Below are 23613 nucleotides of genomic sequence, written 5' to 3' on the forward strand. Positions count from 1 at the left end.
CTGTGCTGGGTGGAGCCCGCAGCGAGCGGGAGCCAGGCTGGGCAGGGCTCCGTGCCACCCTTACTAACCTCGCGCGGTTAAGCTTGGCTGCACAGAAGAATCTGCAAATGAGTTGAATAGGTTATGTTTAATAAGTGACCCTATCTCCTCCTCAGACTGAGTTCCGGGGTTGTTCAGAGCGCCAAATCGTGCTGAGCTCACCAAGCACTTCCTTGTAGAGAAAGCTCAGGAGTTGACTGATAATACTTCACATATAGGTATTTCCCTTTACCTCCCACCCTCTACCATCAAGTGTCTCAGGGGTTATGAACAGCAGACAACCTAGAAGAAGGTGTGGCTGGCAACGCAGAGGTCATAGGTGAAACAGATGGCGTGTAGAAGAACGGTCAAGGGACGCCTGGGTGGCTCAGTGGTTGAGCATCTGCCTTTGGTTCAGGGCATGACCCCGGGGTCCTGGGATTGAGTCCCACATCGGGCTCCCTGCATGGAGCCTGCGTCTCCCTCTGCCTGTGTCTCTGCCTCTCTGTGTGTGTCTCTCATGAAGAAATAAGTGAAATATTTAAAAACAAAGCAAAGAATGGTCAAAACTCCCAACTCTGTTCTACTAGAGCTGGGTTTTAGTCCCCACTTAACCTCTGTGTGACTTCAAGAAAAGTTACATAACCTCTCAGAGCTTCAGTTTCTCTGACTCTACTAGGTAGAGACTGGAGGTTTCTTCTTCATGGGCTTGTGAGGATTACACCAGAGACAGCGTATACACTCATGGCACGATGCCTGATAGACGTGCACCCTCACGATGGGGCAGGTGCCGTCAGCAGACGTTATTTCCCCCTTGGGCTTCCCTTGTGCTTCATCCTGCCCACCTTCACTTCCTGTCTCCCCAGCGAGACGCGAGGGCCCTGGATGGGGAACCGTCCCTGCTCGCCCAGGGCCCGGCTCCGAGCCTGGCTCAGGGCGGAGCTGGTGAACCGACACGTGGACGATGGGCGGCACTCCGAGCTTGCCCTCCGTTACATTGCCTGCAGAGGGGATGCAGCGGTAACAGTCACAGTGGAGGCAGGAGCACCATCGGCTTGGACGGATTAAGGTACGGTCTCATGCACGTGCATCTGTGGCTACTTCGGAGGGGATTGCAGATAGGGCATCGCAGTCCACAGACGCTCATCTGTGCAGGAGGCGGCCTCGGATGTGGGCTTCCCATGGTGTCAAATGGTTTCCTGCTCAGAGACTGGACACTAAGATACCAAACTATATATGGATTTTTTTTTTCTCCGTGCAAAAGGCACAAGAAGTAACTCCATGTGTTTTGACTTATACGGTAGTATGAGGCCCACACACTTGAAAAAAAAAAAAACAAAAAACTACTGTTTCCTTAGCATTTAAAAGCAGGAGTTCCTGGCAGTTTTGCTCCAGCTTAGGTGTTTTGGTGGCTTCGGCAGTGAATGCCATGGGAGCCACCACTGGAGACGGGGGAGTGGACGCAGCCCAACCACGGTCTGAGGTCTGAGCTCTTGGCAGCAGGTGGGAGGAGGAGAATCCAGTGCAGGTGCTCAGTGCTGGGCTAAGCCTATCACTTGGTCTCCATCTGGATTTTGGAGGGAGATGCTGTTATCACCCTTGTTTCATGCATAAAGGTGCTGGCACGAGGAGGGTAAATGCATGAGGCCTGAATCGGAACCTAAGCCTCATGCATTTACCCTCCCTGGCGGGTTCTGGGGCCGCTCCCCTAGGCTGCCTCCAGAAGGACTCGGTCTCCGCAGACTGTGTCAGGGACCCAGGGGGCGTTCTGAGACAGCCAGGCCAGCACTGCCAGAGACCCAAACCCAATTTACAAAAGAATTCTGTTTCTCCTCCCTTCCCTCTGAGCTGTGGATTTGAAAATAAGTCCTCGATTCTTCGTTTCCAAGAGCAGGCACCCTGATGAAATGCACGTTTATTTTACAGAATTGGTCAAAGTCGGAAGTTATCCAAAGGCCAAACAAGATTGCCATTCAGGAGTAGCGTTTGAAAATAGTTTAATAGGGCCTTTGGGGTTCTGCTCAAAAGGAAGGGCAGATGAAGAAGTAGGTTTAAAACCAGGCCAAGTTCATCAATTTCTACTTGGAGGTTCATTTTTCCCTTCCTCTCTCTCGGATAGCTAGATTCGGTCTTCTAAGGTTACTCAGAGGTTGTTAAGCTGGCAATTCATTCTTTCTCCTGACAACTTATAAAAATAATATTGATCGCCACATGGATGAAAAGCTTATTCTTAGAGGCTGGGTCGCTGCCATAAAGATATGGTAGGCGACGTAGGTGGAAACCCCCAAACCACGTGGCTCGTTTTTGGTATAAAATCCCAAAAGTTCTGAAACTTGATAGCGTTTTTAGGGAAGGCTAATCAGAGGCTGCACGCCGTGGTGAAGATCCTTTATAGAGAAGGGAGGCCAAGCTTTTAGCTGCTTTTCTGATCAGAAAGCTTGGCTTTGCCTCAACAGTCATTTCTATGGTGAGCTATTCACTCACGTGTGGTGTCTACTTTAGATTAATTGATCCAGAAAATACCCATACATTCGAATGGTCAGCAGCCGGAGCGTTTGCCTATTTCTCTGTGGTTAACAGTTTCTCATTCAATCATATTGCAAGAACTGGCCTCTCTTGGGGGGAGCGGCTTCTGCACCTCTGTGGCTCCGGGGTCTCGCACGGTGCCTGGCAACGTCGCCGGCCCCGCAGAGGCTCATTGACTTCCTATACAATTGAATGACTGTTCTCTTTGGCAGCCCTTCCCTCCAGTAGGGAACGTGCAGACTGAGCGGATCCATTGGGATGTTCACGCAGCTCCAAGAAGTTGGCCAAGACTGAGAGGGTCATAATCATGGAGGTCAGGCCTGGCTTTGGGCCACAGGACGTGTGCTCGCCTCCACTTTGGGTTGCCTTTCTCCAAATGTCCCGGGCTTTAGGGTGGGCCAGGTGACACCAGTGGACCAGTCTTCACTGGATTCCTCCACCAGCTCGAGTCTTCGAAGCCAGGAGCTCAATGAGTCAGACTTTGATTTGGGATTTCCCTGGGATGGACCACCGAGCTCACAGTGGGGCTCTGGAAGCAAGTACTGCCCGTCCCCCAAAGCTGGCTTCCTCTGCCTGCCAACTGCTTGTTGCTTTCTCTCCGGCCCGTTCTGGCTTGGAGATGGCATCAGAGCTTAGGAGTCAGACCTATCTAGATTCAAATTCTCCGCTCTGGACAAGCGAGTCAGCCCCTCTGAGCTGGACTCTCTCCTCTAGAATACGGACTCCACTCTGGCCTCCGTCTCCAAGTGAGAGGTGGTCAAGATAGTTCTGGGACAGGCCAGCGCCTCCCACTTGTCCATCAGCGCCGGCTCCCCGTCCTCTCGCCCACCGGCTTCTTTCACTCTTGCTGCCATGTGTGACAGTCCCGTCAAGGGACAGCTGTGGGGGGCAGGGGTGAGGAAGCCTGTGAGGGGCAGGCCTGGACACGGCTGGGAATGCCTGTGCCTGCAGGCGGGCCTCGGAGGTCGTCACACCGCATCCGTGGATTAGCTCGTTCCCCCATCAGCACACTTGGCAGGTGTAACTTCATCCGGACGCGGCGGATTGCCCTGCGCTCTTCTTGGCCCCCTCGAAGAAGAATTCTTTCCGTATCATCACTCTCTTTATACAGATTTACTAGAGGTTGTTTGTTCTTACATTTCAGATGTCAAGTTCTTTTCCATTTTCATAGCCCCTTGTGATTCGTTTCTAAAGCCCCACCCTGTGGTTACATGCATAATATTTGGGGAATTCATGTATTTCCAAATATTGTTAACAGTGGGGGAAATAAAAAACAAATTCTTGACCCCACCTATGATGACTCAACTCACGTAACCCTCGGGTCTTCGCCAGGGCCTGAGGAAGTGATGGTGGGCAGGCAGCATGCCCTGAGGTCCGCTGGTTCGGTTTGGACAAAGGCATGGGGCTCCAGCTTGCCCCCGGCTTCCTGGAAGAGGTGAAATTCCTTGAGGGGTCATAATCCGAATGCACCCCACAGGCTTTCTCGAGGCCGCTGTTCACACTGGTCCTGTTCACACTGTCCACACTGACCACTGGTCCTTGAGCCTCTAGCGCATCTGATGCTCCATCTTGATGCGATCTCAGGTGTGACAGAGAAGGGCGAGGCACCGTGTCCACCTGTGCGGCCGCGACACACAGGAAAATGGTCTGGGTTTTGTTTCACTTGCGTGTCCTCCAGCTTCTGCCGTGTTCCTCACCTAGAAGGCGTTGGGAGGATGGACAGCAAACAGGAGACCGTCCGGCTCATCTTGACGTCTTCCCATCCTCATAGGTGCCCAAGTCCCAGAGGGGCCACGCGCACCTGCTGGGGTAAGGAATGAACGAAGGAGGCCCGTCCCTTTGAGAGACCGCAGACTTCACTCATTGCCACCCAGCCGCCTGCTTTATGCACCTTCACGAAGCTCTCAGAACGTGGGCCGAGACCTGCCACATCCATCCTCGGGGCGGGCTGCGTTTTTGCAAGCGACTATCTGCAGGTTGTTCCCTAATGAAAACCAAACAACACAAATCATGCCAGGACTCATTGGCGACAGTCCCAGGGGGAAGCAGGCTCCTCTCAAATTACCTGCAGGGTCTGTGTGGAGAGCAGCCTTGGCTGGTGGGGGGCCGCGCCTTGGACAGATCTGCAGACAACACAGTGGTCGCTACGGAACCCGGGCCGTCGGTGCTGTGCCTTCCTGAGCCTGGGGACGCGGTGCGACGGGGCCGTTGCTCCAGACGGGTGATGGGGAAGCCTCCTGACTGACCTCAGGCTGCTTTGCACTCCCACCTCCCCCCAGGCCCTGGCAGGTGACTTGCAGAAGGAGAGGGGCACACCCCACCCAACATCCTCCTGAACGGTCTCGTCTTCCTGCTGAGAACAGAACTCACAAGCCAGAGTGACTGACTTGTGTTTAGCCCTGCAGCTCATGAAAGACGTTAGCTATGCTACCAAACACCCCATCCAGAATGACTCCATTAATCACTAGACCCCGCGGTCTGTGCTGGCGCTAAAATTGATTTTTACCAGCAGGAGCCAAAGGCGAGCTCTGGATGTTGCTTTAGTAAGAGAAACCTCATGGGCTGTTTGGCTAGAGAGAAATATTGCCGTTTTGGTCACCTGTGTACGGTTGACCAGCCCGTTGCCTCTGAAAACATCGCCTGGGGATACTCATTTTACTGAGATAACACTCAGCCTTTCAAGAGGCGAGGCCGACTTCATAGGTTTGGAGGGGGAAAAAAGTTGTTTTTCAAAAGTCCTCAAATGACATCATCACCACTACGTTAGAATAAAAACGACGGTATTTAATGAGGGTTCGCTGAATGATTTTTTTTTTTTTTGGTCAATTATGTTTGAATAAAGGGGAAGCAGCAAAAGTAGAGCACTGAGGGGTTAGGTATGAAAAATCCACAGAGCGGAGGAGTAGCTGCTGCCCACAAAGTGTTCTCTTTCCCTGAGCCACAGCGGTTGGGGTGGGGAGCACGGGGTAGGGCACAGGGTCGTGGGGGTCTGGGGGCACGTGGGTCACACAGTCCCGGGGCCCTGAGACGCACCCCAGCTCTGGCACTAGCAGAGACCACAGCCGGCCTCAACACAGGGTTACCGGGTATCTTTTGTCAATCCAGGAAAAATATTACACAAGGTGAGTTTTCATTCATCTTGTGAATTTTTTCTTTTCTTTTTTTTTTATAAAGGTTTTATTTATTTATTCATGAGAGACACACAGAAAGAGGCAGAGACACAGGCAGAGGGAGAAGCAGGCTCCCTGTGGGGAACCTGATGTGGGTCTCTATTCCAGGACCCTGGGGTCATGACCCAAGCCAAAGGTAGATGCTCAACTGCTGAGCCACCCAGGTGTCCCCATTTTGTGAATTTTTTCATTGGGAACACCTGGCAGCTACTCCCTCCTCCCGGGCTTTTTACACTTGTAGATTTATTTTGGCCAGTGACTGGCATCTGGGGCACAGAGCATCATCCCCCTGGGTTGTGTGAGCCTGGTGCCTGGCCCTGTGGCCCGTGTCCTCCTCTCTTTTTTTTTTTTTTTTATAAATTTTTATTTTTTATTTATGATAGTCACACACAGATAGAGAGAGAGAGGCAGAGACACAGGCAGAGGGAGAAGCAGGCTCCATGCACCGGGAGCCCGACGTGGGATTCGATCCCGGGTCTCCAGGATCGCGCCCTGGGCCAAAGGCAGGCGCCAAACCGCTGCGCCACCCAGGGATCCCCGTGTCCTCCTCTCTTAATAGGACAGTGTGTCAGCTGTTCTCAAACATATCAGCAGGCACATCTTTCCATTATTGGCACAAGTATCGATTTCCCAACATTTATTTTTCTTCTGTACTTAGAATTCTTTAGTGTGGCTGTTTGTAAGACAGCTCTTTTTTCCTCCTTGTGTCTGGGTAAATACCATGGTGGACATTTTAGGGAGCTTTGAGAAGAGGCGTGAATTTTTTTAAAGACTATTTATTCATGAGAGACACAGAGAAAGAGACAGAGACACTGGTAGAGGGAGATGCAGGCTCCGTGTGAAGAGCCTGATATGGGACTCGATCCCAGGACCCCGGGATCACACCCTAAGCCGAAGGCAGATAGATGCCTACTGAGCCACCCAGGCATCCAGAGGGGTGAATTTTTTGCTTCTTTCTGGGTCAGTGGTGCTCAGGAGATGACATTATGTAGGGGAAGAGACTCTGCATTGAGTTTGGAGGTCTGGACTGGGTGCTTTCTGCCTGGAGATCGTGTTCCAGCTTGCTTTTCTGGAATATGCCTAGGGAGCATGGCTCCCCCATTTAAGGATCCAAGAATTTATGGGGAGGGGGGTGAGCAAAGGGAAACTGCCAAGCTTCCAAAAATGCATTTTGTCCTCAAGAAAACCAGTGAGAAACTTAGCAGAGGATTCGGGGTGGTTAAATATTTTTCTCCAGACACTGTAGTTCCTTTAGGAGCTCCTTTATGGAATATCTGTAGCTTTATAAGGCCCAGGAGAGGCCAAATGACTTATTATACAGTTTAATTAATCAACAGGCATCTTATCCCTCCTAAGGGTTTTCTTTAAAACGTTGGGGGAAGGATCCAATGAAACAATGAAGCACCATGAAAATACCTGCCTGCAGGGATCCCTGGGTGGCGCAGCGGTTTGGCGCCTGCCTTTGGCCCAGGGCGCGATCCTGGAGACCCGGGATCGAATCCCACATCAGGCTCCCGGTGCATGGAGCCTGCTTCTCCCTCTGCCTATGTCTCTGCCTCTCTCTCTCTCTGTGACTGTCATAAATAAATAAAAATTTTAAAAAAAAGATTTAAAAAAAAATAAAAGAAAAAAAAAAAAAAGAAAATACCTGCCTGTAGTTTCTCTGGGACACATCTCCTTGGCACATCTGGGAAGGCTTTACACATTTCAGAAAGCTGCTCACACGTAAGAGAAGCCCAGGATGCTTGGAGGGCATGGAGGCCTGTGTCAAATGAGGAAAGAACCATGGTGTTAGAGAAAGATTATAGTTTCCAGCATTTATGTCTCAACACAGCTGTCACCCCTAAAAATGTCCAAGGCGTTGCCCACCAACTTCTGGGCCCTCACCAATTTCCCCCTTGAGACGTTTAATAAAGAAACAATGTAGTGATTCCAGACTGTCCTTTTGCCCGGATGAGTGTCCAACTTGGCCTCTGACCTTGTGGTCCTACCTCCCTGAGCGTGCTCCTTGGCTCGAACCAGCCTTGCCTTCCCTCTCTGCCCTACGGCATGCCGGATCCAACGTGGCAGCCGAGAGCTACCTGTGGTTATTTCCTTTTATGTCAGTGAAAATAAAGCAAATTCAGTTGGTCAGTTGCATCAGCCTGTGTTAAAGCACTCAGTATCCATGTGTGGTTCGTGGCTCTCCCACTGGACCCTGCAGATTTCTCAGCCATCAGGAAAAAAAAAAAAAAAAAGAAGAAGTCTTGCCATTTGCAATGATGTGGATGGAACTAGGGGGGTATTATCCTAAGTGAACTAAGTCAATCAGAGAAAGACAATTACATGATTTCGCTCCGATGTGGAATTTAAGAAACAAAACACAGAATCATAGGGGAGGGAGGCAAAAATAAGATGAAATCAGAGACAAACCATGAGAGACTCTTAACTATAGGAAACAAAATGAGGGTTGCTGGAGAAGGGTGGGTGGGAGGATGGGGTAACTAGGGGACGGGCATGAAGGGGGGCATGGGATGTGATGAGCGCTGGGTGTTCAGTGCCACTGATGAATCCCTGAACTCTATGCCTGAAACTAATAATATGCTCTATGTTAATTCACTGAATTTAAATGGAAGAAAAAAAATAGAGAACATTTCCTTCATCGAAGAAAATCCTGCTGGGTCGTGCTCCTCCACAGAGTCCACACTGTAGGTTCCCAGCCCAGGGTTGATACACACATCCCCATCCCGTCCCATCCCAGTATAGATCCTACTGGAGAAAAATCCCAAGACCATGTAGACTGGTGCCAAGTGTACGGATGCCTTTTAATACAGACCCTCGAAACTGTGTCCTTCTTCAGAACCTTCCTCTCCCTTCCCTGTCAGATGTCCCTGGCTCTCCTCTGGCTCCTCAAACTCCTACTCCAGCCCCCACAGCTACATCCAGGCAGATGACCTTGCAGGGGTGGCAGGAAGGTCATGCCCTTCATCCCCTTTGGAATGTCCACCACTCCCCAACCGCCCTGCCCCTTCCGTCTTCCCAGGAAGCTCACTCACTGCCTCTGCTCCTGACCCTCTGGCCGGGGCTTTGCTCATGGCTGTTGCCCAAATGTGCCAGCTCGCCAGCCCATCTCCCTGCAGCAGTTTCCTGATTTGTGGTTTCAAAGTTCTGGAGAGTGAGAGTCTGAAATCAAGGTGGCCCCAGGGCCGTGCGCTCCCTGGAGACTCCATGGGGAACCTGCCCTGCTTTCCCTCGGCGTCAATCCTTGGCAGCCGTCCTGGGCGTTCCTGGGCTTGAATGCGCATCCTTCAGATCCCCTGTGTTTACACAGCGTTCTCCCTGTGTTTCTGGCCTCACGCAGCTGTCTTGTCCTAAGGACATGGGTCATTCTTGCTGGACCGAGGGCCCACCTACTCCAGTGTGACCTCATCGTAACTGAGAACATCTGCAACAAAGTCATTTCTAGGAAAGGTCACATTTTGAGGGGCTTGGGGATGGAACCTCCACATATCTTTTTTTGGGAAGACGCGGTCCACCCGTGACAGCCTCCAAATTCATGAGTCCCTCTGCTCTGCAGCCCAGGCCATGACCCCTGTGGCCTGGCTCCTTCGAGGCGCATTCTTGCCCTTGGTCTTCAGACCTTCGGATCTCCAGATCAGAGGTGAAAGGAGATAGGCATCAAGCCTTTCTTTCCATCCCTTCCTGCATCGATGTAGTTCTGAGAAAAACATCACGTCCTTTGAAGCACGATTTCTTCTTCTTCTTCTTTTAAATTTTATTTATTTATTCATAAGAGACACAGGCAAGGGGGGGAAGCAGGCTCCCTGTGGAGAACCTGATGTGGAACTTGATTCCGGGACCCTGGGGTCACGACCTGAGCCAAAGGCAGATGCTCAACCACTGAGCCACCCAGGTGCCTTTCTTTCTCTTCATCTTCTTCTTTTTCTTCTTTAAAGATTCATTTATTTATTTGAGAAAGAGTGAGCAGAGGGGAGGGGCAGAAGAGAGAGAGAGAGAGTCTCAAGCAGACTCTGCACTAAGCATGGAGCCCCACAGGAGCCTCGATTTCATGACCCTGAGATCATACCTAAGCCGACCCCAAGAGTCAGGCTGCCTAACAGACTGAGCCACCCTGGGGCCCCTCTGACGCTCGATACCTTCCATCCACATTCCCACGGCTGCCTGATGGGGAGGGCTGGCATCACCGTGTCTGGCTCGCATCCGCTGGGGTCTGAGTGTTTAATGGCTTTGTCCTTGGGGTCTTGGCGTCCTGGCGGAGCAGGCCAGGTGTTTTCTGCGGATGGTGTAGGATGCATCCCATTCCAGCCACGCGCTGCTTCCCCGTCTTCCACAAGAGCAGTCTCGAGTTGCCCACGCTGTATGCATGCTCTTTACCCCAAATAAAATAAAATAAAATTGTAAAATCTTCCCTGGACCCCTGCCCTGCACTGATGCCGCTGCCCGTCACGCCTGCCCTTCACCCTGAAGCCTCGGGAAGAGCACGTCCTCTTGCTGTGTCCAGAGTCGGCCCTCACCCGACGGCCCCCAGTCCAGGCCCTGGGTTCGCCTCCTGCTCACAGAAACAGCCTTTGCTTTCTGCAGGGAACCGGCCCCACCCGATCCTGCCTCCTCCTGGGTGCCTGTCTACGTGTGCAGGTGCCCGCCCTGGGGCGTGTCTACATGAGCAGGTGCCGCGGAGCTTGCAGGGCGTGGGGGGCTCTGCTCAGTGGCCCTTCTCTGTGGCTTACTGTCTCCAAGTCCGTTGCGTGTTCCCCTGCAGCATCCCCACTGTCCCTGGGCGACGTGTGGCCCTGCCCCGGGGCTGCGGTAAAGGTGCCCCCGACGGGGCTTCCCTGACGAAGCTCACTTCCTCCCAGTTCTGGAGGCTGGAGCTCGGAGGTCAGGGTGCCGCGGGGTTGCTTTCTGCTGGGCTCTCTCCTCGGCACGCAGATGCCCGTCTTCCCTCGGTGTCCTCACCTGGCGTGTCCCCTGTGCTTGCCCCTCCTGGTGTCCTTCAGGGGTCTGCATTTCTTCCCGCAGGGAACACCAGTCGCACTGGAGCAGAGCCTTCTCTAATGGCCTCATTCGTGCGTCTCTGCAAAGGCCCCGTCCCCAGTGTGGCTACGTTCTGAGGTCCGGGGCCAGGGCTTCCACAAACGGATTTGGGTGGGGGTGCAATTCACTGTGACAGCTGGCCTCGTCACATGTTGGTCCCCATCCCTTCTGTGGGCCAGTGCGCTCCTTGCTCTGCATGTCCGGTCCAGACCTGCCGCCTGAGCCCTAGGGCTGGGCTCTTGCCCACTCTCTGGACCCTCCGGTATCTTCTCAGGAGCTTGCACAAAGCAGCCTGCCCCCACCAACTTTCTTTCCTTCCACCTGCCCTGGCCCCAGGGGTCGAGATGGCCCTCTTGGTGTCCTCCTGGCACTGGCCGGAGTGGAGGGACACCTACTGGGGCCTGACTGCCTAGGGAGGCTGCTGGGATGCCACTTCTGCCCTTGGCCCTGGCTGCCTTCTGATACTGCCTCCGGCCGGGGGGGATGCTGCTGGCCCGGCTCCCACGGCATCGCTGAGCAGCACCGGGTCTGCAGCTCCGCATTTCTGCCCGCAGGAGTGGGGCCCATTGCCTTGCTGCCCTTCAGCGGACTCTGCCCCCAGCTGGGGAGCGCCGTGGCCCAGGCTTTATGCTTGGCCCTGCTCTCAGGCCCCGAGGCCACCTGCGCAGAGCAGTGACCGCACGCCCCGCCCCTGCAGGCCGCACTCACACCTGCACTCCCACCTGCTCTGCTTCTTCAGGAAGGGCCCCTACCCTGCTTCCTGGGCTCCTTCCCTTGGCCCTCGAAGGCCTTCAGCTCCTGGTCAGCTTGGGCTGCCACTGCAAAGCTCTCAGACCAGGGGCCTTACACGGTAGTTATTTTTTGCACAGTTCTGGAAGCCAGGAGTCGGAGATCAAGATGCTGGCAAACAGGGATTCCGGTGGGAGCCCACTGCCTGGCTTGCAGACAGCCGCTTTCGCTCTCTGTGTCCGCACATGGCCCTTCTTTTGTGTACGTGGGGTGGGAGGAGGGAGCGAGAGAGGCCTCATTCCTGATGAGGCCTCAGCCCTATCTGCTTAGAGCCCGACTTGTGACCTCGTTTAACTTTAATGACCTCCCTAGAAGCACTGCCTTCCAAATACAGCCACATCGGAGGTTAGGTTTACAATGCGTGAATTTTGGGGAACCCGGTTCAGCCGGTAGCAGAAGCATCTGGGGCCCAGGGGTCATGGAGGGGGAACCCAGGGTGGTGCATTCAGCCAGGAGACCGAGGAGCAGCGTTCTAGAACCAACTCTAGGGAACTCACCCACTTCTCACCTGGGTGACCTCAGCCGGGTCCATCCACCCCGTCTGACCTGCCGAGAGGTGCTCTGCTCATCCCTGGGGCTGGGGGCTGGGGTGCCATGAACGGAGGCTGGCTGACCGCGGGGGGAAGGTGCTGCACCCACACAGAGAGTTGTTACATATCCCACATTATTTTTGACGGTGAGGTTTGGTGACAACAATGCGGAAATGGTGAAATCACCAGAAAAACAGACTTGTTGCTGTGGTAACACTTCTCTCAAGAAAACCTTGTCCCTGGAGGTACGGCCTGGTTGCTGACATTCGAATACCTTCGCATTTCCAATGAATACAGCTCTTTTTTCCATTTGACTAGGAGCTTAATAATATTACCATTTAATGAATTCCAGATGAGAGATCTGAAGTACCAGGACTGCGAGCCTGTCCGAGGCGTGTGTCGGGCTGGCTGGCTCTCACGTGGTGCACGTCCTGACATTTCTGCAAGCTAAACAGGAGATAACAATCCAGGTTTTAACCATTTTAAAAAAAAGAAAACAACCCATCGTAGTCTCCAGTAATAGATGTCACTGACATTTTTGGGTCTTGACATTGTTTAGCAAGTCGAGCAGAAATGAAAGGCCTCTGAGGATCCAACAGAACCCAAGGGCCGTGCTTATCCTCAGGCTTGTTTGTTTTGCATTTTATTTTCTGAAATAATCTAAAATGATCTAATTTCTCCTCTTTCCATCCAGTCCTATGAGGAAAATGTCAGGTCTGGCCGCATTGTGTGACTCTGCTGTTCTAATTCCAGCTTATGTTTTGTGATAACAAAAGCACCTGCTGACTCAGAAGTGTGGTGAGGGCCCCACAGTGGACCATGTGACCGACCCCGATTACAGAGATGCGGGGAAGCCCAGGGGTGTGGGGGCCGCCCGATGTTTCAGCAAGGATCCCCGGATAAGGGTACAGAGTTGAGCCCTGGGATCTGCTCGGTGTTCAGGCAGCTCTGGGACTTTAAGCGGGTCCCATGGAGGCCAGCCTCAGTTTCCTTGTCTATAAACAAGGCAGATTGGATTAGCTTCATGGTGTTGAAACATTTTTGAGATACATGACCGTGGTTCAGGTGAAACAAAATACAGAGAAAAAGAGAAAAATCACAGCTACTCTGGTTAAGGTGTAAGTCAGGAGAAGGAGGCTCCCTTCTTCCCCGCCTCTACCCAGCGAGCCCCAGGGCACGGCCATAGAACATGGTGCAAAGACCACAGGACCAGTCTAAGACCCAGTCGAGCTGCCAGCCTCACACTTGTGCGTGTTACTGCTCACTGGTCGGGGGGCTACCTCCTGTTTATACTTCATAAAAAGTCACCCAGTGGCTCCTCATTAATTTTATTTTGAAATACAGATGAATCCTAAACAATTATCTCCATACCACGTATTCGAACTAGTTCCTTAAATGTTAATACTAGAGGCGATGGGAAGATAGTCAATAGTATGATGACAGATTGGATTTTCCAAAGATATTTGCAGTAACGTCTTCCGGCCCTTGTTCTTTTGCCGCATGACTTTGTCACACTCCTAATGGCAAACGGGGTCCTTGTCCCATCAGCGACATACCTACAGGGAGGGAGTCCTTGTTATTTATTACCCACGGTGACACCAGCATTATTTTCCAGTTCTGCTACAGAATTTCTCTTCTATTTTTTTTTTTCTCTTCTATTTTCAAAGAAAATCCAATGGGGGGTTCTTAAGAGTGGAGGGGGATGAAGCCTACGGCCTCCAACTGCCGTCTTCAAATGCAAGACTCAGAGTCAAGTGATAATCGCAGCCGCCTTCTTAGCTCACCTGACTTCTTTCCTTTCTCACTTTTATTTGTTACTTAAAAAAAAAAATCAAGTTATTGTCTATGTTTGTGATTTACTTTGGATTTATTGTGGAAAGAAACAGAAAAGTGAGAAAACAATGAAAAGGGGAGCCGTGATGCCCCCCCCCCATTTGTTTGCGTAATGCTGATTTTCACAATAAAATGAAGGATTTAGGTGACAGCTCCTTAACGAGATATCACTAAATGAGAGATGCACCCTGAGTGAGGTGGGAAAGATCTGTGCTCCAGGCATAAAGATATGGGAGAAGGTGCTGTTCCTTTGTGCCACCAGGTCCCTGGGGACAATAGCCTAACTCATGGGGTGCCCATGGTGTGATGAGGACTTGTCATCCATTGTCCCTCAGGCTCTCGGTCACTTTGCAAGATGGCATGCCTCTGATCTCTCCTACCAGCAAGGCCAGGGAAATGCCATTAGCCTTGGAGCTCCAGTCTGCTAAATTCCAAGACCTTCTTTTCTTTATGGTCGAGTAGGATGGATTTTCTCCTTGATGTGACTTGGGATGAATTAGAAAGAGGTGGTTTGTGATTGGCTGGTGAAGGTGAAGACTCACAGGGCACTTACTCACAGCCAGGCACTTGTCTACATGCCTTAGGTATGAACACACACAATGCAAGAGCAGAACCAGCTCCTCCTGGGGTGACACCACTTGTATTAGCCCATGAAGCGAGCAGAACAGAAGTGGGTGTCTTTGACTCTTCACGATGCATGTCCAGGGCTGTTCAGGAACTTGGGAGTTAATCCTGTAGCGTACCCACTTATTTTGGAAATTAGTGCCCAGGGGACAGATGTCATGTTCTTACAAGCAGAACACACCCCAAAGGTACACGAATAGAATGCACGGACCATCTGTGGTCTTAAAGGGGCAGATTTAGGAAGACCAGGTCTTCCTAAAGCCCCAGAAGAAGGGGCTTCTTTCTTCTGGTCACTCTCATAAAAGGTACTGACAACCACAACAGCACATGGGAAGTCAAGCCCCATGGACTCATCAGTCTTGATGGTGAGGAGACAAGGAGGGAAGCCATGCTTTGGGCAGAGGGTAGCAAGGACAGCTGCAACCAGAGACCCTCATAGAGGGACGGTGGGGGAAGCCAGCAGGGGAAAGGGTACTCCCAGATGCAGGTGTTCGCAGTCCTGGGCTCAGCGTTGGGGTTTTTCATTAAAGCGATCCTCATGAGTTGTGGTCCCACCAGGCCTTCGTAGAGCCACGTCAGGGTGGCAGCGAGCCTTTGGTCCTGGACTTGGTTCAAACGCAGGTGAGAGCACGTGGAAGTTCAGCGATAGCTACTAGCGCTTTGAAAGTAATCCTTCCTAATGCTTCGGTCTTGTGATGTAAGCTCAGTGGAATTACGGTTCAGCTGCTCAACGTTATACACTAATTACCTGCTGTGTCAGTAACAATTATGAATCAGCCCAAACCTTCTAGCCTGTTTCTTGGCGGTGGACGGCTTGAGCGAACTAATTATGTCCAAATTTATTTTGCTAACAGTCTCAGGCGAGCTGTACCCTGGGGCCAGGCAGGCCTCCTATTGCACGCTCAGACCCAGCGGTGAGTCGGGAGGGGTGGAGGCCGCCCTGCTCTCGAGGTCGCTGTGGTATCGAGTCAGAGGAGCTCTTTAGGAGTTGGGCCATTTGCTTGGGTCAAGCTAGGGAGGCGAAGCCAGCTGAACAGAAATATCTGTAGGTTTGGGGATGAACGTGGGGCATCGCTAAGGCCTTTGGTGGTGGAGGTGGCAGGCACGGCCTATCCACCCGGCTTCCATCCGGCACTGAGTCCTGCAGGCTTGGCTTGAAATCCTTCTAACACGGTGTTCACAGACGCTCTGCTGGTCAGCAGAGGGTTGGCTCCGAAGGTGACACTTGTCAGCTGCCTTGACTCTGGGGGTCCAGCACTAAAGAAGCCGGAAATTGGGGGGAGCTCCCATTGGGTCACATAGTCATGGGGAATTGGGGACCAGACAGCTTGGCCATTGCCTGCTGGTTGTGTTGAAGTCTGGTATTAGAAGCCCATAGGGTTGAGCTCACTGCTCCTTAACAGAGTGTCCGACTGTGGTGGGCACCTGCTGTGGTTCTCCCTCTGTGTCAGACGGCGTGTCCCCTGAGGAACCTCCCTCTCCACCAGCCCCAGCACCTGCATGGGGCCTAGGGTTCTCGGACGTGGATGCTGAGTGATTGGGCCGGAGCAGGATGCCCAGGAGAGATGAGGTGACCCATTTACTCAAGGGAAAGCTGAAAATGATCTTTATTTATTAACAGTTCCAGTTTTCTTTTATATCTCTTGGAAGGATGGTTTGAGGGTAACGACTGGTTTCTGCTATGAATGGCCTTATGCACAGAAGCTAAGGGACTGCTCACCTGCCACCTTTCTGAAGCCACCTCTGTGCAAGGGACCTAGTCCGACATGGGGAAGGTCTGTAGCTAAGGTTGGTGTGGGTCCTGGAAACGTCCAGATCTCTGAAAGCAAATCCAGAGGCTTCCAGGCTCTGGGATCAGTTACACAGATCGAAAAAAACCCCTTAGTTCTTGCCTGTACCTCCCTTTCCCCTGAGGAGGGTTTAGTGCTGTGTCCACTCATGGCTCACACAGGAAGCCCTTGGGTGGCCGGAATCCTTGGTGCCACTCACCCTGGGGCTCCCCCTTGACCGCAGACGGGCCTTATTCCGCATGGCAGAAGCAGGTTGCTGCCTTCTGCTCTCCTCCTCCTGGTCTCAGCTCTCTGCGCCCTGTAGCTGGATCAGGAGACCGGGTCCCGTGACCCACAGCTGCTCCATACGCCGAGACTCTGGGCTGAGATGGATCCGCAAAGAGCTTCCTATCTGCCTCGCTGCCTTCTCCCAAGGGTCCAGAGCTCTGTCTGCATCACTGGGTGTGTGCCCGTGAGTGTGCGTGCGGTGGGGGCAAGCCCGGCTGGGTGGGGAGGGAAGGGATGTCCAGCAGGATGTGTTTCCAGCTCCAGGTGGGGGCCTCGATGCTTATCCTCAGGGCCTTCTAACCATTATGGTCTGATCTACACAGGAGGAGGCTGGGCTTGCGTGGGGGGCGCAGCGCTGGCCCGCGGTGGCGGGGAGGGGCCCTGCCCATCTGGCTGCCGCCCCGCCTCTTGCTTAGGCCACCCGGAGCGTTCAAGCCCGCACAGAGGCCACTGGCTCTCCAAACCCAACTGCAGCTGCTCCTTCACTTCTCCACGCTTGACTGCAAGATCCGAGTCCTTCACACCACCTGCTGGGTTGATTTTTTTTCTCCAGCGGTCTGTCCAAGGTTGGCATTGGCCAAGGCCACCAAATGAGCATCTCCCTGCCACGTTTTACCCAGAAAAAAAAAACAAACAAAAAAAAGCAATGAAATGATGTCAGCAACATACCCTTATCTCAACTGAAACAAAAACCCACCATCCTTTCAAAGAAGGGAATAATATTTGGAGTATTTTGAAACCATTTGTTGTGCTGAAAATAGATTTTTGCCATCTGGAGGTAGTGGGTGCAGGTGTCTATGCAGGAGCAGCAGAGGGGAGAGGCACCTACGGTCCACCTGTCCATGGGTGTCGTCACTCAGCCCACGATGGCTCGGGCGTCTCCATCTCCTCTCCGCTGACAGAGAACGTCCAGGGCAGCGAGGCCGTGCTGACTCCCTCCCGAGTCCACCCAGGGGCCCTCCACCCCGGGGTCTCAGGGCTGAGGATGTCAGGGCCGGCCTGGCAGACTGATCCCCCTTGGTCACTGTTCCTCTACTGCACCGTCACCTTGCCGTGGGGCCCTCCGTCTTCACCCAAAGCGTGGTTTTATGAAACAGCTGGACTGGGAGCCTCTGCCTGTTTCTGCAAACTGCCATCCCCCAGTTCTAGAAGTCCATCCTGCTGTTCTGTGCCCCTCCCGTGGAGACGCAGGTGGCACGTCCTCTCTGCGGCTCTGCCATAGGAGAAACATTCTCTGTCCTGGTGGGCGGGCAGTCCCAGAACCAGGGCTGTGGGATCGTCATGCCCTCCCCTTGTCACTGCGGCCAGAGAGCCTGGAGCAGAGCTCTGAGCCGCCACCGAGGTCCCTGCTCTCCGCTCAGGTCTTCTGGTGCGAATATTTGCCTCTCCACCGTATTCTGTGACTCTTTTTATTTATGCTTCAGTGGTTTTTGGATTTGTTGCATCTTTCTTGGTGTAAATTCCCCCAAACCTTCTCTGGAAGGAAGCCACCTTCTTCTCCATCAGCTGCGTGGGCTGGCTGGTGGCTGGGCCGTCACGGGGAGCTGAGCACTTGTGGGAAGACGATGCCAGCGTCCGGGAAGGGCTTGCCTTCCTTGGCTGCTGGGAGCCTCAGTGGGATCATCTGGGAAAATGACTATAGTCACACCAGGGCCTGGAGGAAATGGGAGGCAAGGGTTTTAAATCACAGAGCTGGGCACACGGAAGGCTTCTCAGATGTTCCTGCCCTTCTCCTGAGCGGCCTTGGGTTGGTGTCATCAGGGGTGGGACCCAGTTCGTCACAGGGCCTGCGCTCAGCGGGGCTTGCACTCGGGCTTTTAGTGCTCTGCCCTCGCCATCTGGAACTGGAAATCCTGTTTTACCTTTGGATCTGTGTTTTGTCAGCAAAGTCCCATGGGACGATGGAGCGTGCACCCCCTGAGGTCCCACTTCTCACCCACCCTGCTCCATCCCCGGCGGAGCCTGGGCGGTGGGTCCGACACCTGTGCAGGTCTGCAGGCACCTGGCTCGCATCCCTGCGCCCAAGCGAGAATGACATAAATAGCAAATAAACCCACCTGGACAGGTAGAGGGAGAGGGAGGAGGAGAAGAGATCGCGTTCGCTTCGGGCTGGGCTCCGCAGGTGGCACGGTTTCCGCTGCTGAGTGGTGCGAGTTTGCGTAACCAGCTTCCCCGCCTTCACTACTAAGGATGGAAGGAGGGAGGGAGGGAGGGAGGGAGGAAGGAAGGAAGGAAGGAAGGAAGGAAGGAAGGAAGGAAGGAAGGAAGGTTCGTCCCCGAGGGCTGCAGTAACAGTGGGCCATGGCCTGGGCGGCTTAACACAATAAAATGTGTTGTCCCACAGTCTGGAGGCCAGATGTCTGAAGCAAGGTGTCTCTGGGCCCGTGGCCTCTGAAACCTGCGGGGGAGAGGCCCCCCCTTGCCTCTCTCCCAGCTTCTGGGGGCTGCTGGTCACCCCGAGAGCTCCTGGGCTTGGAGATGCAGAGGCCTGGGGTGGCCAGGCGGCAGCCCCTCCCGCCCCATCTCCCACCCCCGGGGGCTCTGCGGGCCTCTTCTCCCCGCGAGGATCCCCGTGGTCTTCATCGGGGCTGCTGTGACTGCACCCACAGACCAGCGGGCCTATAAACGTCCCGCATCTACTTCTGACAATTTCAGCCTCGCTCTCTCTGGCCGCCTCTCGCCAGGCGCTGATCCCATCCACGGGGGCTCCACCCTCATGACCTGATCACCTCCCAAGGGCCCCACGTCCACACACCATCTCCTGGGGATTAGGATTTTGGGATCCGAATTTTTTTGCAGGGGGAGGAGCACAAGCATTCGGTCCCTAACACCAATTCTCCCCTATGGGCTTCAGAGCCCACCCTTACCCAGCGTGGCCTCGGCTTAACTGGCCTGCAGCCGCAGACTCCACTTGTAAACCAAGCCACGTCCACAGGTTCTGGGTGGGTATGGGTTTTTGAGGGACACTGTCCAACCCAGTGCAGACCAACTGGGAATTCCTGGACGAGACTGAGGGAGATGATGCCTTGAAAGCTCTACCTCGGTGCCCGGCACACGGCGGCCCTCGAAAAGCTCCCTTTGCTTCCTTATTGCTCCACCAAGGGCTTTGCCGGGACGGAATAGGGGAAGACACATTTGTCGCAGGGCCATGGCATCGAGGGGTGGTTGCTAACAACTCGGAAACGCAGATGTGTGGACCCTTGGCAATGCCCAAGGGTGAGCTGCGTGCCACGTGGGGGACCCGGGGCTGCCGAAGTCCCACATCTGCTGTAGTTCACATGAGTTTCATTTGTTCTCAGATCCATTCAGCAAATACTTACTGAACACCTGCACATCCCAGGCACCGTGGCAGGTGCTGGGGGCAAAAGGAGTACGAGGAAGCGGGGCGTGTTCTGAAGACGGGGAGCAACGGACTCTGCCTGGGAGGATGCTCGGTGGCCTCAGCAGAGACCTCCCCGGGGGCTGAGGGCGCAGGCGGGGACGCAGGTGTGGCGGGTGACTTGCAGGGTGTGCGGAGGGCATCCCGCCAGGTCACGGCGGGGCCACGTCCCGCGTGCTCAGGATGGGGCATGAGGCGCCCCGTGCCGCTCATGGGTAGAGCTCCACCAACCTCAGCCAACGACGGTTCGGGGAGGCTCATCTCCTAATTTCTGGGCTGGGACCAGCCCGTGAGCGACGAGTGAGAGCAGACCCGAAGGGCGAGAGGTGCTTTGCTTGGCGGTGGGGGCGACTGGAGGGATCTCAGGGCCCCCTTCTGGATCAACACCCCAGTGATATATTTTGAGTCTCCGTTCAGTCCTCCCACACTTGGCTTCCTAGCGGTACTAGGCGCTGTGTCTAATGAGCAGCAGGCCTCTACTTCCCCAGGTCTGTTTTCTGCTGGTGGGTGAGTGCGTGCTCCCGAGAGCGATAAGGAAGGAAAGCTTCACCGGCCCTGGTGCAGGCCGGCGTCCTGATTAGCAAGCTCTTCGCCTCCATAGTCTCCTGCGGAATCCCTGTGGGAGGGTTTTGCCTGGTACCCTAATGCTCGTGGAATGCACGCACGGGGGGGTTGATATCTGGGCCTCCAGGTGACGAGGCTTGGGATGTGTTAACCGCTTCTTGCTTGGGGAGCCGGCGCTGCTTGAGGCACAGCGAGGAGTGGTGGCAGGCGTGGGCCGCAGGGCGTGGGGATGTGCGTCCAGCGGCCCCCGGCAGGGCAGGCCTGGGAGTAGCAGGTGTCACGTGCAAGGACGTATCCCTGAGGTTTGCAACTTTGCCCCAAAATAGAAGAACTGTTTTTTTTTTTTTTTTTTTTCTGATGACACGCAGCGGCGGAGTGTATGGATGGGATCGATGCCATAGTTGGAGGAGAATACTTACGACGTGCTAAGAAGATGGGGTTTCGGGACGCCTGGGGGGCTCAGTGGTGGAGCATCTGCCTTTGGCTCAGGGTGTGCTCCTGGAGTCCCGGGATCGAGTCCCATGTCACGCTCCCTGCATGGAGCCTGCTTCTCCCTCTGCCTGTGTCTCTGCCTTCTGTGTTTCTCATGAATAAATAAATATAATATTAATTTTTTTTAAATAAAAAGATGGCTTTTCATAAGCAAAACTGACTTGGCTTCAAAAAAAAAACAAAACAAAAAACCCAATGACATAGGAACAAGGAGGACGTGTTTGATGACGGCTGGCGTGTGAGGGGCCGGGGTTCCTTCCAGGAGGGTAATGGGATGGATTCAGGGGTGAGTGATTCCGCGGCAGCCGCATTTCACACAAGTGAGGAGTGAGGCATGAAGACCCAGTGTGGCGTTCATCCCTGGGCGGCTCACTTCCTCAGGGCTCGTTAGAAGAAGTGATTCCCATGCAGTTATTTTCTGTTCAAGGAAGGAACTTTCTAGCAGCAAGATCGGACCTAGGATAACATGGGCATCCCTTGGATGGGGCTGAGCTCCCTGTCACCGCACACGTGCAAGCAGCCCCGTGGCAGGGAGACAACCTCACGGGGCAGGCCCCAGGGGCAGTTCTTGCCAGCTCTGCTCCCAGCGGCGGCCCCGGGCCTGACGGAGGCTCGCGCCACGATACTGGCCCATGGAGGGAGCTGATGGACACTAAAGACCTGGGGAAATATGGGGCGGCCCGCGTGCCCTGAGAGCCCCACCCGAGGGAAGAGGCACGCGTTAGGGCAGTACGGCTGCTGGAACAAATTTCCACGACCTCAGTGGTCAAAACAATATGCTCTTAAAGTTCTGGGGGGTTGGGAACCTGGGGTCAGTCTCCTTAGGCCAGAATCAAGGTGTTTTCAAGGTGGCTTCTTCTGGAGGCTTAACGGGGAGAATCTGTTTCCTTGCCTTTCCTGTTTCTAGAGACCCCTGTTCCCTGGCTCATGGTCCCTCCCATGTCTGCCTGTGATGTCACGGTCGTGACCCCTCCCTTCTGGGGCCTAACCTCCTCTGGCTCCTTCCTGTAGGAGCATTTATGATGAGATTTAGGGCCCTCCCAGACACTCCAGGAGAACCCCTCCATGTCCAGAGACAGAGATTACAGGGATTAGGGCTTGGGTGTTTTCCTGGGTGGGGCGGGGGTGTGCTATGTCACCACCTTGCTGCCAAGTGGGAGGGGGTAAGGCTGGGAACCTTGTGTTTGGAGAAGGAGAGCTAGTGGGGGAGGCAGGGGACAGAAGCCGGGAAGTCAGAGGGTCCCTGACCATATGGTGACTGGTCATCCCGAGGGGTGCGGCCGGTGGGTGTCAGAGGGGAAGGAGGTGGCTGGGCTGGAGACAGCTCAGGGGTTGGCCTGACTTCTCGACGGGGGGGTACCCTAGGGGCCTCCTGGATATAGCACCTGGCGCCAAGCGCATCCTCAAGCAATTTCTGAAGGAAGGAAGAAATGAAAAGATTCCCACCTATGACAGAGGAGCTGCCCGGGGGCCCTGGGGTCAGCGTCTTTAAATGTCTGTGGGAATCGGGGCCAGAGGCTGGGCATGACCTGTGCCAGGGACGGGAACGGGTTCCCGGGGAGGTGGGCCCCTCCACCTGCTGTTTCGGAGGCCCCGAGGCCGCCGTCGGAGCAGGAGCTTTGTGCAAGGTTGCACTGAGCCCGGAGAAAAGGCAAAGCCCTTGGAGGGGATTCCTGCGGCTGCCGCGGAATCACTCAAGGGCTCCAAGGGCTTCCCCTGAATCCATCCCATTACCCTCCTGGAAGGAACCCCGGCACCTCACACGTCAGCAGTCATCAAACACGTCCTCCTTGTTCCTATGTCATTGGGGTTTTTTTTTTTTTTTTTTTTTTTGAAGCCAAGCCAGTTTTGCTTATGAAAAGCCCCCTACTCATGGGGGCTTGGCAGGCGGGGGGCAGGACAGCGCGACCGGAGGGCTTGGGCTTCATCCCACTTTCTGGAGGAGAAGAAAAGACACGGAGGCCCGCGCCTTCGTTCCTGCAAAGACTCCCGCCAAGCAGCGAGCCCTTTATCATTCAGGACCCAGTCCCCTCCCCGTCCTCCCGGAGTCTTTCCTACCTCGAGCCAACTGGAGGGTCCCCCGGTTGCAGCCGGAGCCTCGGAGGGGCCAGCCCGGACCTCGGGGAGCCAGCTCGGCTCTGTTGCAGGCTGTTCATTCCCGGGGGCCGCCCGAGCCCTTCACATTTAATCGCATCTGCTTGCAAATAAAGGCCGAGTGGAAGGTCCAGCCCGGGCCCCGCGAGGGGCGGCCCTGTCCCCGCAGCAGGCGGCGGGGCCTTTGGGGGTGCGGGGACTGGGGGCACCTTACAAATCTGCCGCCAGGTCGATAACCTGCAGGTGTCGGCACCCCCCTCCCCCGGGAAGGGCTTTGATACCAGATTTCTCAGGCTCCTGAGAAAGTTATTTATTTTTCAGGCCCTGCAAGGTAGTGCAAAATAAGCTCTCTGTACTCTCTGGCAGGAGCGACCCCAAGCTGCAGCTTTGCTCGTTGAACCCATCATTTGTCTGCCGGTCCGGTACCCGGCAGGGGTGTGTGTGAGGGGTGGGGGGTGGGGGTCTACCGTGGGCCCCGAGGCGCTGTGCGTGCAAAGGTGAAC

The 23613-nt window shown here is 54.3% G+C and overlaps 1 long non-coding RNA gene across 1 annotated transcript in view; it reads left to right on the forward strand.

The window, feature by feature from the left end:
• Nucleotides 1–495: 495 nt before the first annotated feature.
• Nucleotides 496–23613, forward strand: part of LOC102155974 — a 68911-nt gene continuing 45793 nt past the window's right edge. The window contains exon 1 of the long non-coding RNA XR_005378875.1: nucleotides 496–1087. This is a non-coding gene — a long non-coding RNA (uncharacterized LOC102155974). The remainder of the gene's footprint in view (nucleotides 1088–23613) is intronic.

The sequence above is a fragment of the Canis lupus genome, chromosome 25 (genome assembly GCF_011100685.1).
Source record: "Canis lupus familiaris isolate Mischka breed German Shepherd chromosome 25, alternate assembly UU_Cfam_GSD_1.0, whole genome shotgun sequence".
Taxonomy (NCBI): Eukaryota; Metazoa; Chordata; class Mammalia; order Carnivora; family Canidae; genus Canis; species Canis lupus.